Source organism: Saccostrea cucullata, unplaced genomic scaffold (genome assembly GCF_032062105.1).
Source record: "Saccostrea cucullata isolate Sc308-1 unplaced genomic scaffold, CSIRO_AGI_Scuc_v1 ctg798, whole genome shotgun sequence".
Taxonomy (NCBI): Eukaryota; Metazoa; Mollusca; class Bivalvia; order Ostreida; family Ostreidae; genus Saccostrea; species Saccostrea cuccullata.
In genome coordinates, this window is record NW_026941451.1 from 58,918 (window position 1) to 74,343 (window position 15,426).

Sequence of the window (15,426 nt, forward strand, 5' to 3'; positions counted from 1 at the left end):
AATTATCTCAACAGCATGTCATTGTGCAACAAAGTCGTCAGCATTTTATTTGTCCTTTGAACGGATGAAACGTTTTGAATGGCACTCTTATCGATGAATTTTCCACTAAACCAAGTAATCTTCTCAGATCTAGCTTTATTTACCCGCCGTTTCATCATAAAACCGGAAGTGCGAGTTTGTAAACTTGAAATCTCGATCCCGACTCAAATTTGACATCGAAAAGAATTTTTTTTTCTTTCTGAAAATTCAAAACCTTGAGCGGAGGGTTTGTAAAACTGAAATTAAAATAAATCCTGGCCTTAAATATGTAATTAGATCATTAGCATATTAACCAGGAGCAAAGGATAAGATGTTCAAAGAATTCATGCATTTCACTATATAATCATTAGAGCCCCACCCTAAAACAAGAACCCTTGACCTTGGGACCATAAAATTCACAATTTGGGTAGAGACATTCTTGCTCATCATAACTATGTACTTACTTAGTTTATTTAATACCCAGGAGCAGAGAAGAAGATTTTCAAAGAATTCATGTATTTTCACTATATAATCAATAGAGCCCCGCCCTAACACCAGAACCCCTGACCCTGGGGCCATAAAATTCACAATTTTGGTAGAGGCACTCTTGCTCATCATAACTATGTACTTAGTTGGTTTATTTAATACCCAGGAGCAGAGAAGAAGATTTTCAAAGAAATAATGCATTTTCACTACCTACTTATTTAGCCCCGCCCTAGCACTAGAACCCCTGACCCCAGGGCCATGAATTTCACAATTTTGGTAGAGGACTCATTGCTGATTACAATCATGCAAACAGTTTGACTGCTTGATGTCCAGGAGTAAAGAAGAGGATTTTTAAAGATTGCATTAATTTTAGTGGTTTTGGCCCCACATCTCAGGCCCAAGGGGGACAGGGACCATGAAATTCACAATTTTTGTTCCCCTTTACCCACAGATGCTGTATACAAAATTAGGTTGAAATTGGTTTAGCGGTTTCAGAGAAGAAGCTGAAAATGTTCAAATGTTAACACACGACGAACGACGGACGACGGACGCCGACGGACAAACACGGATGGCAATAGGTCACCTGAGTGACTCAGGTGACCTAATGAAAGAGAAAAACAAGATGCCCAGAGGTCACATTTCTCACCTGAGCAACTGGTTCGCGAGAAGAAAAATTTAAAGAATTTGCTATGTAATGCTTCTTAAAACTTGAACCATCCATTATGGCCCCACACTTGCCCCAAGGATAATGATTTGAACAACTTGAATCTACATATACATGTACACTAACAGAGTATGCTTCATTCAAGTATGTCCAATCATGGCTCTGCTGTTCTTGAGAAGAAGATTTTTAAAGATTTTCCCTATGTTTTCCTATGTTATACTTTGATACCGTATTGTAGCCTCATCCTACCCCAGGGGGTCATGATGTGAACAAACTTAAATCTAAACTACCAGACGATACTGCCATTTGATTATGACCAATCGTGGCTTTGCAGTTCTTGAGAAAAGGGTTTTTTAAGACTTACTATGCATTCTTATATAATTAAACAATGATACCCCACTGTGGACCCACTCTACCCCCGGGGGTCGTGATTTGAACAAACTTGCACCTACATAACATATCTAACTATGAGTTTCATACGAGGGCTGTTCAATAAATAATGTCCTCGGTAGTCGGAAAGAAGCAAAATACACTTTTCAATGATTTTGTCTCTTTTATTTATTTATTAATCTCTTTTAATTACAACACATGTCCGTAACCTTTTTTATCCAATATCTGATTGATTTTAGAACTCATTTTTGGGTATGACCCTTGGTATACTGGGAAATGGCAGATCCAATGATTTCCTGGACTTGTTTCTAATTTATCAAAGGTGTTTTTCCAAGTTTGAAAATACAAATAAGTCAAAAGATCGAAGATCTGGCGAATATTGTTAATGTGAAAAAATATTAACTATCTACCAGGGGTATGTATCCCGAAAACCCCTTTACTTTTCAGGTTGTGCGGGTTTGGACGCTGTCATGAAGAAATTTAATGTAGTGGATTCCTGATTCTGGGTCCTTCCTATAGTTAACCTTTCGATTTTTTTGCAAAAAAAAAATGTTTTCTAGCCTCATCCAGAAATTAAACTGTCTCCCCGAATCCGAATCCGAACAACAATAACACTTATATTTAAGGACATTGCATATAAATCTGTCTTTTTACTCTTGTAATTCTTTGCTCTCGCCAGAACTTCCCTGTTTTTGTCAAGTACATCTTATGGTAAATTTTGTTTTGAGGATTTAAAGCAATAGATTCAAGTTTCATTATCTGTTTGAATATCCAAAAAAACGTGGATAACTCCAATTACTGATATTTTAAAATAATTGTTTAGACATTTATACACGCTGTCGTTTTCACTCATTTTTCAAAATATAGGGTGACCTTTGAGTACTAAACTTTTTTACCGTCAAACGTTTCTTAAAACAGTGTAAACTAACCCCGATATGATGTCTATCAAATTTGCTATTTGTCTTAAAGTCATTCCTACCTCATGAAGTATTTTTTGTTGAAATTTGGCAAACAGTACATAAGTGTTATTATTTTTTGTTGGCAAGGACGGTACCCATTTTTGATGCCGATTATATAATTTTTTATCATTGAAATCCACCTGCTCATTCGTCTATAAAACAGGTATTGGTTGCTTTAAATGTCAAATATTTTAGTGAAAATTTCTTTGGGATTTTTAACAAGTTTTACAGCAGCTTTGTTTAAGCTTTTATTTTGACTCTAGTTTACCGATTCTTAACCATTCATTTATAATGCAGTGTCTCGAAAAGCCCTTGTTTCCCAGCTTCTCACAATAAAACTATGTGATGAAAAGTGGTCACATGAACTGTTATAAATTCATTAAAGATTCAATTATGAGAGAAAGCCAATTTTAATGTCATATGATGTCTGTATTGTATGTCATACAGTTCAGGACATTATTTATTGAACAGCTCTCGTATGTCTTGGTCCAGTGGATCTTGGGAAGATTTTTTTAATGCCATTGATTTTTCACTAATCTTTTTTTGGCCCTTCATTTGAACAAACTTGAATCACCTTTGCCCAAGGATACTGTTTGGCAAGTTTGGTTGAAATTGGTCCAGTGGTTCATGATAAGATGAACATGTGAAAAGTGTACGACGAAAACGACAATGACAGACAATGGTCAAATTTTGATAAGAAAAGCTCACTTGAGCCTTCGTCTCTGGTGAGCTACATGTAAGAAAACCAGAGAATGAGTTTTAAAAACTCAGTAAAATGAGAGTAAAATTAAATTTAACTTACTTTCTGCATATAATATCATTATACATGTATAATTATCATATGATCGCAATCTCTAAAGATGCCGTATAGATTTGGGATATTCTGATATATTACTTTTTTTCGAATTTATTATTTCCATAGTTTCCACTTATTCAACATGCTATGCCTTACATAAAAAGTAATTGTTCAAAAAAAAAATACTTATGCGATTATGAAATCAGTTCCCAATTGCAACGTACAGACATTTATTTCCCTGAGAACAAAAAAAATTAAAACCCATGAAAATATGTAATTTTACAGTGATATACTACATAATAAATTGTCAAATGAAGATATACATGTACTGTAGAAGTGCTTTTTTCCGCGTGGTATTTATTTACGCTATTACACAATCACAAATTTTCCGCGGTAATTTGTCCAAGCGTACTTAATATAAATGTAAGGCACACAGTGATAACCTAAAAAAATCCGCGTAGTTTTCTACCGTGGATTAAACAAAAATTGTGATTCTGCGGAATTATGACTCCCAAAAAAGAACGTCTACAGTATTTCATTGATTGTAGTAAAAAAGAAATCTATGTAATTTCACAGTATCGTCAAAAGTTGTCCAAATTGTGATCAGCACAATTAAATAATATAGTAAAGGTTTAAAAATCATTCTATCGTATCTAAACTATAGTAATACTAGATAATGTAAATATATCATATATGGTAATTATTTATCAAGATTTAGCGTTAATTTGCTTGATTTGCTTTGTTGATAATGCTATTTGAATGAAATATATATGAATCTAGGATAAGGACATTAAGGTATGTACTTGATTTAGCGGACGATCCTTTCCGCTTAAATTGCTTTAAAAAATACCTCTAAATGTTATACTTTACAGTAATTGATATATTTCATTCGCACAATATTAATACAAAAATGCCTTTCGATCTCTATGGGATTTTATCAAAGACAACAAGACAGCCGCACGAGATAAAACATGCATTTTCTATGCCTTCTTAGTGTTGAACAAAAAGATACAGACACAAAATTTTCTTGCATATTAGGCTTCCTTAGCTTAGGTACTTTCGCTTAGCTAGATTTGCATGTCGGTAAAATGATCAAGAAAGCAAATCAACTAATTTTCAAAGAGTTGTCACAGAGAAAAAAAGAAAATAAATTTATATACGAGTACAAGTAAAAGGCATTCAAACATCTCCCTTGTAAACATAGAAAATTCATGCACCGACACCATTTAACTTTAAAAAAAATTATAACATGAAGCGTATATATAGCATCCATATGCACATTCCATAGATAAAGGTATTGTCTAAGATTCGCATAAATCCAGATGAAGTGTTTCTGTAATCCTGATGTAAACTTGAAAAGAAAAAGACGTGCTTTGAAATAAGCGATTTAGTATCAGAGCAATTTGTATTCACTTTACTAGGTTGCTTGAAATTTCACAAATATTGAAAGAGTACCATGCAATTAACACACTTTGAATTATTGATATTTTTAAATTATGTGTGTTATAGTTAATATTTGTGTAAATACCAAATGCATGTTAAAAAATTTTGACATGGAATATGGCTAAGCAAATTGTGGTTATCAGGTGGAATAATTATTTAAGCCCTTCACCAAGAGGAAAACAACAAAGAAAAAAACATGTGCATTTAATGATCCAATTCTCTTTTTTCATTTTTTTTTGTATAGATTGATTTTAAAAAATGATTTTGGTTGTTAAACATACTGTACCTGTTTTTATTAATTATTCCATAGCATTCAGTATCTAAAATATAAAGTAATATCTTAATCAAATAGCACATGGACCACCAAGCTAATCCTAGTAATTATGGGTCTATTGTTCCTATACAGTAAATTGTTCCTTATCTGAAGTGTGGTAGCACCCAGACCCACAAGAGTCTTGGTTTGAACAAACTTTAGAAACAACATTATCTGATGGTAAATTGTACATGTACCAATATGACTTTCGATGAGTCTGCTCTTCATGGGAAAAAATTAAAGCATTTTTCATTTGATCACATATTGTTGCCACATTGTATCACAAGAAGTCAGAGATTGATGAAAAAAAATGAAAATGTAATACCTTGCGATGCCTCTATATCAAAATGACTTATCATGGCCTTGCGGCCCTTGACAGATTTAAAAGATATTTCTTAAATTTCATTTGTTAAACTTTAATTGTCCACTTTGGCCTCAACCTTTCCCAAGGGTCATGATTTGAACAATCTTTAATTTGCATTTTAAGAATACTTTTAAATAAATACGACTACTAATGGATTTATTGTTCTTGACAAGTAGATTTTCTCTTTAAAAAACTAATATTCCAATGTTAAACTATAATTCTCTTTTTGTGTCTCACTATTCCCCTTTGATTATAATTTTTGCAAACTTAAATCCACACGATACATGTTTATAGAAGTCTAGTTCATTTTTTCTGGCATATATGTTCTCGAGATGATGTTTTTAAGATGCGAATGAATTTAAACTAATGGGTGATTCGATCCCTTAAGATAAGTCGTTGTTGAAATCACCTTTACCACAAAACAATTGTTGCAAGTTTGGTTGAAACTTGACAAGTGTTTCTTGTGACAGTGTAAAATTTTACAGAAAGATTGACACACTGGCAGCTAGATTGACAGATGGTTGGCAGAACAATTCTGATCAAAAATCATTTGAGCTTTAAAATCCTCTCACGAAAGTTAAATTGTTTCCTAAATAATTTATTCATTTAAAGAAGACAGATCAAACTTAAAATAAATTTTCTTAAAGATCATAACACCATGTCAGAGAGCACATATTCAACCTTTTTGTCATTATTTGCATGGGTTTCTTGTTTGTTTTAGATCCGGGTTAATGAAACTAATGTCCCTAGAAATTTGTTGACGTTTATTATACCTTCAATTTTATTTTATCTTTGAACAATTTAAAAATCCTGGAAAGGACTAAATTTTTCACGGGCGTCAAAAGTAAGGTTGATATGCGGTTGCAGGCATTTTACATGGACCAAAATCACTTATGTTCCTGTATTAAACCTTTTTTTTTACAACTGGACGACTACCGATCTAGAACGAAATAACCTGGTATGCTTTTTACACCGACTGCATTACCACGAGGAATAATTTACATTTGAAAACTGTTTTGTCAGTTTTTTTTTTTATTTTTACAAAACCCAGTTGTAAAAAAAGTTGATTAGTTGGTCGTACATTGTATGGTACATATCTTCATGTTTTTATCATTTTATCCGATTTATACGATTTATTCGTTGATTTAAGGAGGATGAATATGCATAGAGGTAAGAATTCATATCATATATACTGTCACGACACCATGTACCGTCTACCAATTGGTGTCCTTCTGGTAAGGTGTTACTTACCTTTTATATTTCGTTTCACCGAATAATCATACGTACATTTGTAGGCACTAGTTGACAGATAGTCCGTTTTACAAAATTTACAGGTTGCTTGATAATATTCCTGTATTTTGCGTCCCAATGTATTATACTCTGCACAGTGACCTAATGAAATAGAGGTAAGAAATTAGGTTCAAGAGTAAGGATTATTTTGTTTTTCTCAAAAAAGAAAGAACAGTGTTTCTTTAATTGAATCATAACTTCGATGGTATGTTTTTACAAAGAAAAGGTATATCATAATTTATTTGATTTTCATAATGTTCTTATCGTGTGGAATGTTGGGGATGTAGGTTCAATATTTATGAATTAAGTCCATAACCTCAACACTCCACTATTTTAAAAATTATGGTCTGATTTACAGATAAGCATAATCGAATAGATATCTAAACTTGAGACACTATGAATACAGATCAAATATACGACAAAGGTATGTACAAGGACCGTTCAAAAATCATGCGGACTATGCTATAAAGTATTAATGAAGACTTCAAATAGACGAAGTTTAAGAGAAATGTACACCTTAAGGTTTCCAATACAGTTTTAAAAAAGAAATGGTTTTTAATTAATTCATACTTTCTGTTTTGGTATAGGAGATGGTGGTCAACAGAGGACGATCAAATTTACATTTCACTTAACATAAAAGTGCTTCTATCCAGTTTGTGAGTAAAAAAGGCATAAGTTTACAAGTCAATAAATTCTGATAAAAAGAACGTGAAATCCTTTTATTCAGGGTGTGAGTCGATTACTCTGATGAAAAGTACGTTAAATCCTATTATATACATGTATGTATTTTCATATTTGTCGTAACATTTGAATAACCAACAGAATCGCAGCATTGTTAAGGCTTGAAAAAGAAGGTTGGCCTAATTTATACGGAAAATGTTTACTTTGACATCACACAAAAATAGTTATCTATCATTGTATAAGAAAATCAAATACTTTGCCAATTTAAACTGTAATAGCATAATAAACAACATCAAACTTATCAATGCATTAAAACTAGTTGCTTGTTAAATCCTAGAAAACAGTTTATAAACAAATCACTGAACGCAGCAAACTTGTCGACATGACATCATTTTGGATATGTACTGTGAGAGGCAGATCAAGCATGTTTTTTTACAGCGAAAAATGCATTTTATTACTTAACAGAATATTATCTACAGATTTTAGATTAATACCAATGTAAAACCTTTGTTTAGTGCGATTATAGAATGAATAGCGAGAAAACGTATTTCATAAGTTATACCGAGTTTATGTGTACTGGTTTGGCAATTTTTTGAATATTAATAAAGGATATTTTCTTTAACTTTAAAAGGGCTGCTGCTTTCTCTAAATCTAGAGTGACTTGATAAGGATATAGAAATACTTGGTAAAGGTCAAACAATACAAAACATGAGCAGAATAAACAAGGACCTCTAAAACATCAGAGGTGGGATCAGGTGCCATGGAGGAGTGAGCATCCCCTACCGACCGGTCACACCCGCCGTGTGTTTCTTGTCATGGAAACAATCCGTCGTCAATTAAGTATATAAATAATGGACTAACAATTAGTATGAAAAACGTCAGTCACCATTTGACTTAATGACAAATTGCATTTGTGATGCTTATTCATACACAGTGATTGGATAAGTTAAACTGTACAGTATCAATATTTTTACATAAAAGTTGAGAAAATGAAAGCTCATTTTTTTTGTACTACCTGTGAGGTCAAATATTTCACTGTACATTAACTGATGTTTCCTATCAAATTGCTTTACAAAGGACACATCTACAGCTTGTTTTCAATGGGTAACGTAACAAAATTCATTTTAAACATCCTGCCTTAACTTAAACAATCAATCCAATTAATCTTTTTCACATTATTACCTCACAAACGGAGATATTTCATTACATATGTTATTAATTGAACATATGTATGACTCTAATTATGCCAAATTTCATGCTGGTCTGATTTCGTTAATGTAGAGATTGTTCGCGAACTTTTGATCACCCCTTGTATTTGCCTTTCAGTTTTCTTTTTGTCTTTTTTTTTTTAAAGGGGGTGAATTTTTGTTGTTTTTTTTTTTGTTTTGTCTTTGTTTTGTTTTGTTTTTTGTTTTTGTCTGACTTACAGGCGAGTTATAAAGAGTTAAGCAATTTTCTGAAATGTAGTATTTTTTATACTACATTTGGTGATTCTGGACATTTAGTCTGGATATATAATATAAGATTATCATTAAAATATTCTAATATTACACTTAAAGTATAAAAATTTATATAATTCAATAATTATCTTTTTAAAAAATCAACCGACTTATAGGCGGACCGACTTACAGGTGGGTATTTCTTAAAAATCCTGCGGTTTAATCATTCACCTACATGAAATTAGCATCATATCTCAACTGATCACATTTTCATGGGTCCTTTGTATTGAAAAGGAGAACAGACTAGAATAACACATTTTTAAGATAGTGCTAAAATGGCTTTAGGATCAGTTTGAAACAAACCAGTTAGAATACAAGCGATAGAAATCCATGAATTAATTTTGTAAACAAGGTCAGTTTATTGATCATATAATGTACATATTAAAATGCTGCCTTTTATTAACATGATTTTTGAAACTCGTTTTATTATCTTTTAAATATAAGTAGATTGTCTTGCTTGAAGAGATGTTCGTTTTCAGAATTTGCTTAATGAATTAGATGGGAGATAGAGTACAGAACATGCAGACGATATTTGAATTTAACTGGATGACAAGGGAAACATTAATTACGGTGTAGTTGTATTTTGTATAATGCCCCATTCGAGAATGTTTACCCTTTATACAGACGCCAACCTATACCGAAGAAACGCTTCAAATTTAGACTTACATTTATACTCTGCAGTCAATCAGATTGACCCTGTAGCGGTATCGTATCAGAACAGCTGATTTTTTTCAAATTGACTCTGCAGTCAGTGCGTTACAGCCAAAAGGGCACTTATTATGCCTATGCCCTCCATAACAGATACGAGGCATATATTTTTAAGGTCGCATTCGAAATTGACAAATTTGACAATCCAAAACTTGATTTTGGCTTAGGTTTATTATTATCTTGATATTGCTTTGCACTAGACTAGAATTCAAAGAACTAAGAAGTACAGAGAGCCGGGCTCATTTACAGTGTAGAATGAATTTCTTACATGAATCAAGTTTATATTCTGATTAATTATTTTAAAACTATCAATATAAATGATAAGACACTGACAGTGGGTTTTTCAATCCTAATACCACGGTCCAATTTTGTCAGAATCAGAATTAATCTAGTACCGCAGCTGAATGTAAACAAACAGGCCAGTCTGGTTCCCTCTCCTGCTTTACCTCGTATGTGTAGAAAACTACGATCATACTGATTATCGAAAATCCTTACGCTAGTGAACTATGTTCTTTAACTTAGTTTTCAGTCATTACTACTAATTTTTATTTATATATATAAAATTTATTTTTGTTGCTTTATTTAGTGTTTGTATTATCTCAAAAGCGGTTGAGAGTAAGAACTATATTTTTGCACGTAACTTTTAAATGGCGACTATGGGGTGACTTCCTGCCTTGATCAGGATGACATAAGCCGGCAATTGCTCTTTAAGCAATAAGCCCGGCTAAAAACATAGTCAAATACTTGTATTATTGAATTTTACATTAGATATTTAATAAGTTCTGATTTTCAAATTTAATAAAAAGATATCACTTTCAAAAATCTTAACATTTTTGTTCCCCGAAATCGAGAGGACATTAAATCTCATTCGTCTGTCCGTCAGTCTGTCCGTCTGTTCATCCGTCACAAAAAGTTTAACCTTGCCAAACCCCTTTTGATTTTGTGGAGTATGACTTTCATATGTCACGTGCATTCCTTGTGATAAGACCTTTCCTTGTTACCACCATATTTGATCTTTTGACCTTGACCTTGGTGTTTGAACCACTTTTACATAAAAATTCCAAACCTCTACTTTGGCCATCTTTGGCCATAACTATTGAATTGTAAAAACTAGGACGTTCATATTTCACATATGTATTGTTTGTGGAAAGACCTATCATTGGATACCAACAACCTTGACCTATTGTTCTTGGATATTTTTGTACTTGTGAAAAAACTTTAAACTTGGACATAAAATTTGAACGGTTCGGGATAGGGCTTACATACTTCACATGCGTTATCCTTGTGAGAAGACCTTTCATTGGATAAAAAGAACTTTGACCCTTGGACCTTGAAGTTAAACTTACTTTTAAATAAAAAAAAAACCTTGACCATAACATTTAAAGGTATACCTAAGGGCTAAGAATTACATGTTTTACATAATTCATCCTTGTGACTGGAACCTTTCATTGCATATCAAGAATGACCTTGACCTTGAAGTTTGACCAATTTTAAATGACAAAAATTTAGATAATAATATATCTTATTTTGCATTTTAGAAAAGTTTAATCTTTGCTATGTTGCCATACGGGGTCATCAGTGTTTCACAAACACATCATGTTCCTTTTCTTGAGAAGAGAGATAATGGCTATCTAATTTCACATGTGCATTACATAAAAATAATAATAATAATAATACTATTTTTAGAGAAGGTAACCCGATTAGTGCGAGCACTAGTCTTCCTCGGGGCCTTCTTTAAAACATATATACAATGCATATATACAATAAATAGAATTACAATTATGAGACAATAAAAATAAGTGTATATTACAAAGTAATAAAACATCAACATTTCAATATATAGAGGGAGAAGAACAAAAAATCATATAGAATCACTGTGCGTTTCATCAGCAGAAAATTTTCAACATTTCTTTTAAATATTGCCAGGGATTGGGACTTCCTGTTATTAATTGGTAACTCATTCCAGATAATAACCCCTGGATATTGTAAAGAATTCTTAAATAAGTTAGTTTTATATTCTGGTAATCGAAGTTCTGAATTTGTTTCTGAGCGTAACGTGTATGATCCAGGACTTTGAAATTCAAAAAGATAATGCATATAATCGGGAGACATACCATTAAATATTTTGAACATAAGAATGCTTTTTCTGTAAATATAAAAGTTCATAAACAGTTAGCCAACCTAAAGTGTTAAATAAAGGCATTGAAGGTGTATCAAATTTTTCATTTAAAATAATCCTAGCTACTCGTTTTTGTAATCTGTAGATTCTATCCATATGCTTTTGAGGACAATTGTCCCAAATGGATAGACAATATAAAATTGATGGTAGAATAAAAGCATTATAAAATAGTTTTCTGGTATGCATTGAAAGAAACCTTTTAATTTTTCGTAAAGTAAATAATTTGTATATAAGAGTTTTTCAAACTGCATCTACATGACAAGTATATTGAAGATTATGATCAATGTGAGCACCTAATAATTTTTGCATCTCTACGTTTTCTAGGGGCTGGCCGGAAAGTTGCAAATGAAAATTAACGTTTTCTAATTTAGATTTCCTTTGTTGTGTTCCCATTAACATACATTTTGTTTATCAGTATTTATAATCATCTGATTTTGTTGACACCATTTTTGTATTTGACAGAGTTCATGATTAAGAGTTGTTTCAATACGTGAAATATTATTACCATGAAAATGCATTGTAGTGTCATCAGCAAAATATCAATATTACAATGTTCAACACACAATGGTAAATCATTGATATACAATAGAAACAACAAAGGACCTAAATTAGAGCCCTGTGGCACACCTGCTGTGACTGGCAGTGATTCAGATGTGCGCGAACCAATTTTAACACTTTGAGTTCGATCATATAAGTATGATTAAAACCATTTTATTGATATTGGATCGAAGTGATAGCATTTAAGTTTTCTAATGAGTATATCATGATTAACAAGATCAAATGCTTTGGTAAAATCCAGATAAGTAATGCCAGTAAAATTCCCTTGATCTATTGCATGCAGCCAATTATCAGTTAGTTTTGTGAGAGCTGTCTGACACGAGTGAAGATCTCGAAATCCAGATTGTGCTTTAATTAATACCTGTGATAATATGTTTACAAGCATGCTATGATTTGTGACCCACTTACCTTGACCTTAAAGATTTGCCTTATTTTTAAAAAAATACCCTACATATATTTCTAAATGATATATGATTGGGCATTCATATTTGAGACAATATATCATAAACAAAAATGACATCTCACTCTTAAAGACACCGAAAGAGGGGCACCACAATTCTTTGAATTTATATATAATGACATATACTATGGAGATCCTATGTAAAGGTTCAATTCGTTATATAAAAAAAAACAAAAGTGGATCAAATAATGTAACATTGTACATGTATCAGTAATTACTGTGTATGAGTATCAGTTGAATTCTGTAGCGTACAAATGAATAATAATTTTCAATACTTTTGTTTAAGCGTTTGCAATACATATGTTAGTAAATGCTGAAAGATTCACTTGAGTTAGGATTGGTAGGAAAGGTTTATATCGTAATTGGCTCAAATACATGATTTTTATAGTTTCATTATATATATATATATATATATATATATATATATATATATATATATATATATATATATATATATATATATATATATATATATATATATATATATATATATATATATATATATATATATATATATATATATATATATATATATATATATATATATATATATATATATATATATATATATATATATATATATATATATATATATATATATATATATATATATATATATATATATATATATATATATATATATATATATATATATATATATATATTTTGAGAGTTAGAGCCAATAAATGTACATTCTACCTGAATCGCACCTGCATAATGTAGTTTTCTAACTATGTATTTAAGGTTAGAAAGCATATTGATTTATTAATCGAGTTAATGTAGATATTGTGTTGCATAGTTAAAAGCTATAAAACTAGAATATTGGCATGGAATAAAACATCTTTGGTAGTTTATTTGAATGGTATGGAAAATCCCGTTTGTATCTGTCATGCACCAATCTTTACTTACCTTAAATATTGTTTATGGATTTTTTTAAAAACTAATATCCATTATCTGTCAAAAAAAATCAAGCATTGTTTTTATTTCATTAATTATTTTTAAGAACTCTTTTCTACATTTTGGACATTTTAAAATTATATTAAAATAATAAGCTACGCTACTGTATATAATCATTAGTGTCGTTGACAAGAAGTACTTCTATTAAACAGTAAAACTTGTTTTATCCGACATTTTTAGTTCAAAATTAATTGCCCGGATAGGAAAACACCCCGTTAAGACACATCAAAAATATTGAATTTACTGCAAGAGGCGTAAAAATTACACTGGAATAGGTATGATTTCGGATTGTGCAAAATCTGGATAAGAGAAGTTTCAAAAAACCTACGCGTTTCACCATTTTCAAAGAATTATAATTATATTTCTATACTTTGTAGACTTTGCAGCGATTTTTGATTTACATTGGAAAGTGAGCCTAATTTACCTGCCGGAATCTTTGCAACTGGTGCACACACTTCCAGACTCTTGTTCTGCCATTCGTTCATCACACAGTGATACTGAGGTTGACTGAGGCAGCTGTGCTGAATGGCTGAGCAGTTCTTCAATATTGCCCTTGTATTCCATTCATCTTTATTGATTGGACAAGAAACAACTTTCTCAACAGTTTTTTGAGATTCAAGGCAATGCTCCTCATCAGAAGCAACACCATATATCTGAAAATGAAAAGACAGTAAGACCAAGGCTGGTCATTTGCAGATAACATAACCATCAGTTGCGGTAAAAAAAAAATTGATGATAGACAATAATAAATTATGGGCTGGTTATTTGGCATACTCATCTGAGAAACTATAGGATTGAAATTAAGATTTTTCAATTTGATTTTCAATTTGATTGGTTTAGTAAAGTTGTTGTTTAAAAATGTTAACATATGATCAAAGGACAATTATTTCATTTCACAAATAGGTTAACCAGATGTGGATAATGATGTTCAATCCACTTCTTTATCCACTACTTTTAAAGACTTACAAATGGTATAAATATAAATGATAAAGATAGATACATTATCTTATTGGATTCTAATAGGAATTCTGATTTTGTTTATGCCTCCACAAAGCAAAATGCATTGCATATTTAGGTATATGACGTCAAAGGGCATTTTTCTTCTTCATACCAAACAGGATCGTCAAGAAAAAAAATAAATTGGAAAGTAGGGCTTGGTTTAAAAAAAAATCAAAAATCGATTATTTTCCAGCAACTAATTCCCTCTGATGAGGAATCAGATGGTCATTGTCTTATTAATTCCTAAGAAACACATTCAAAAGTTTATGGCATGATAACCCTGGTCCGTGTTCCCTATATGTATATCGGCGCCCTCTGATGCATTTTATAGCGAGTGTTTTACAAACAATTTAATTTGAAAAAAATAATAATTAAACTATTTTGATATAGACTTACATTCACTTAAATTTTGGAATACAATAAGGTTATCTTAAATCATTTATTCTGTCTAAAAACGGCGTTGTCCATATACTTTTTGGACAACCCATGTAATGTCTATGTCAGTTACAAAAATGTTCTTTGGATAACCACTTCTTGACACCAAATAATCAGAAATATAAGCATTTTGTCAGATATTCATCATTGACGAAATAAGATACGAAATAAGATTTAACGACTGCTTTTATCTTCATCATTTTCATCTTTTAATAGATATCAAGCTA

General features: G+C 31.4%; 1 long non-coding RNA gene across 1 annotated transcript; it reads right to left on the reverse strand.

Moving 5' to 3' along the window:
• Nucleotides 1-5,037: 5,037 nt before the first annotated feature.
• Nucleotides 5,038-14,403, reverse strand: LOC134257847 (uncharacterized). Its single transcript, XR_009990015.1, has 3 exons — nt 14,190-14,403; nt 6,721-6,825; nt 5,038-5,076 (listed from the first exon to the last, which is right to left on the reverse strand). It is a non-coding gene; the product is annotated as an uncharacterized LOC134257847 (long non-coding RNA).
• Between the last annotated feature and the right edge of the window lie 1,023 nt (nt 14,404-15,426).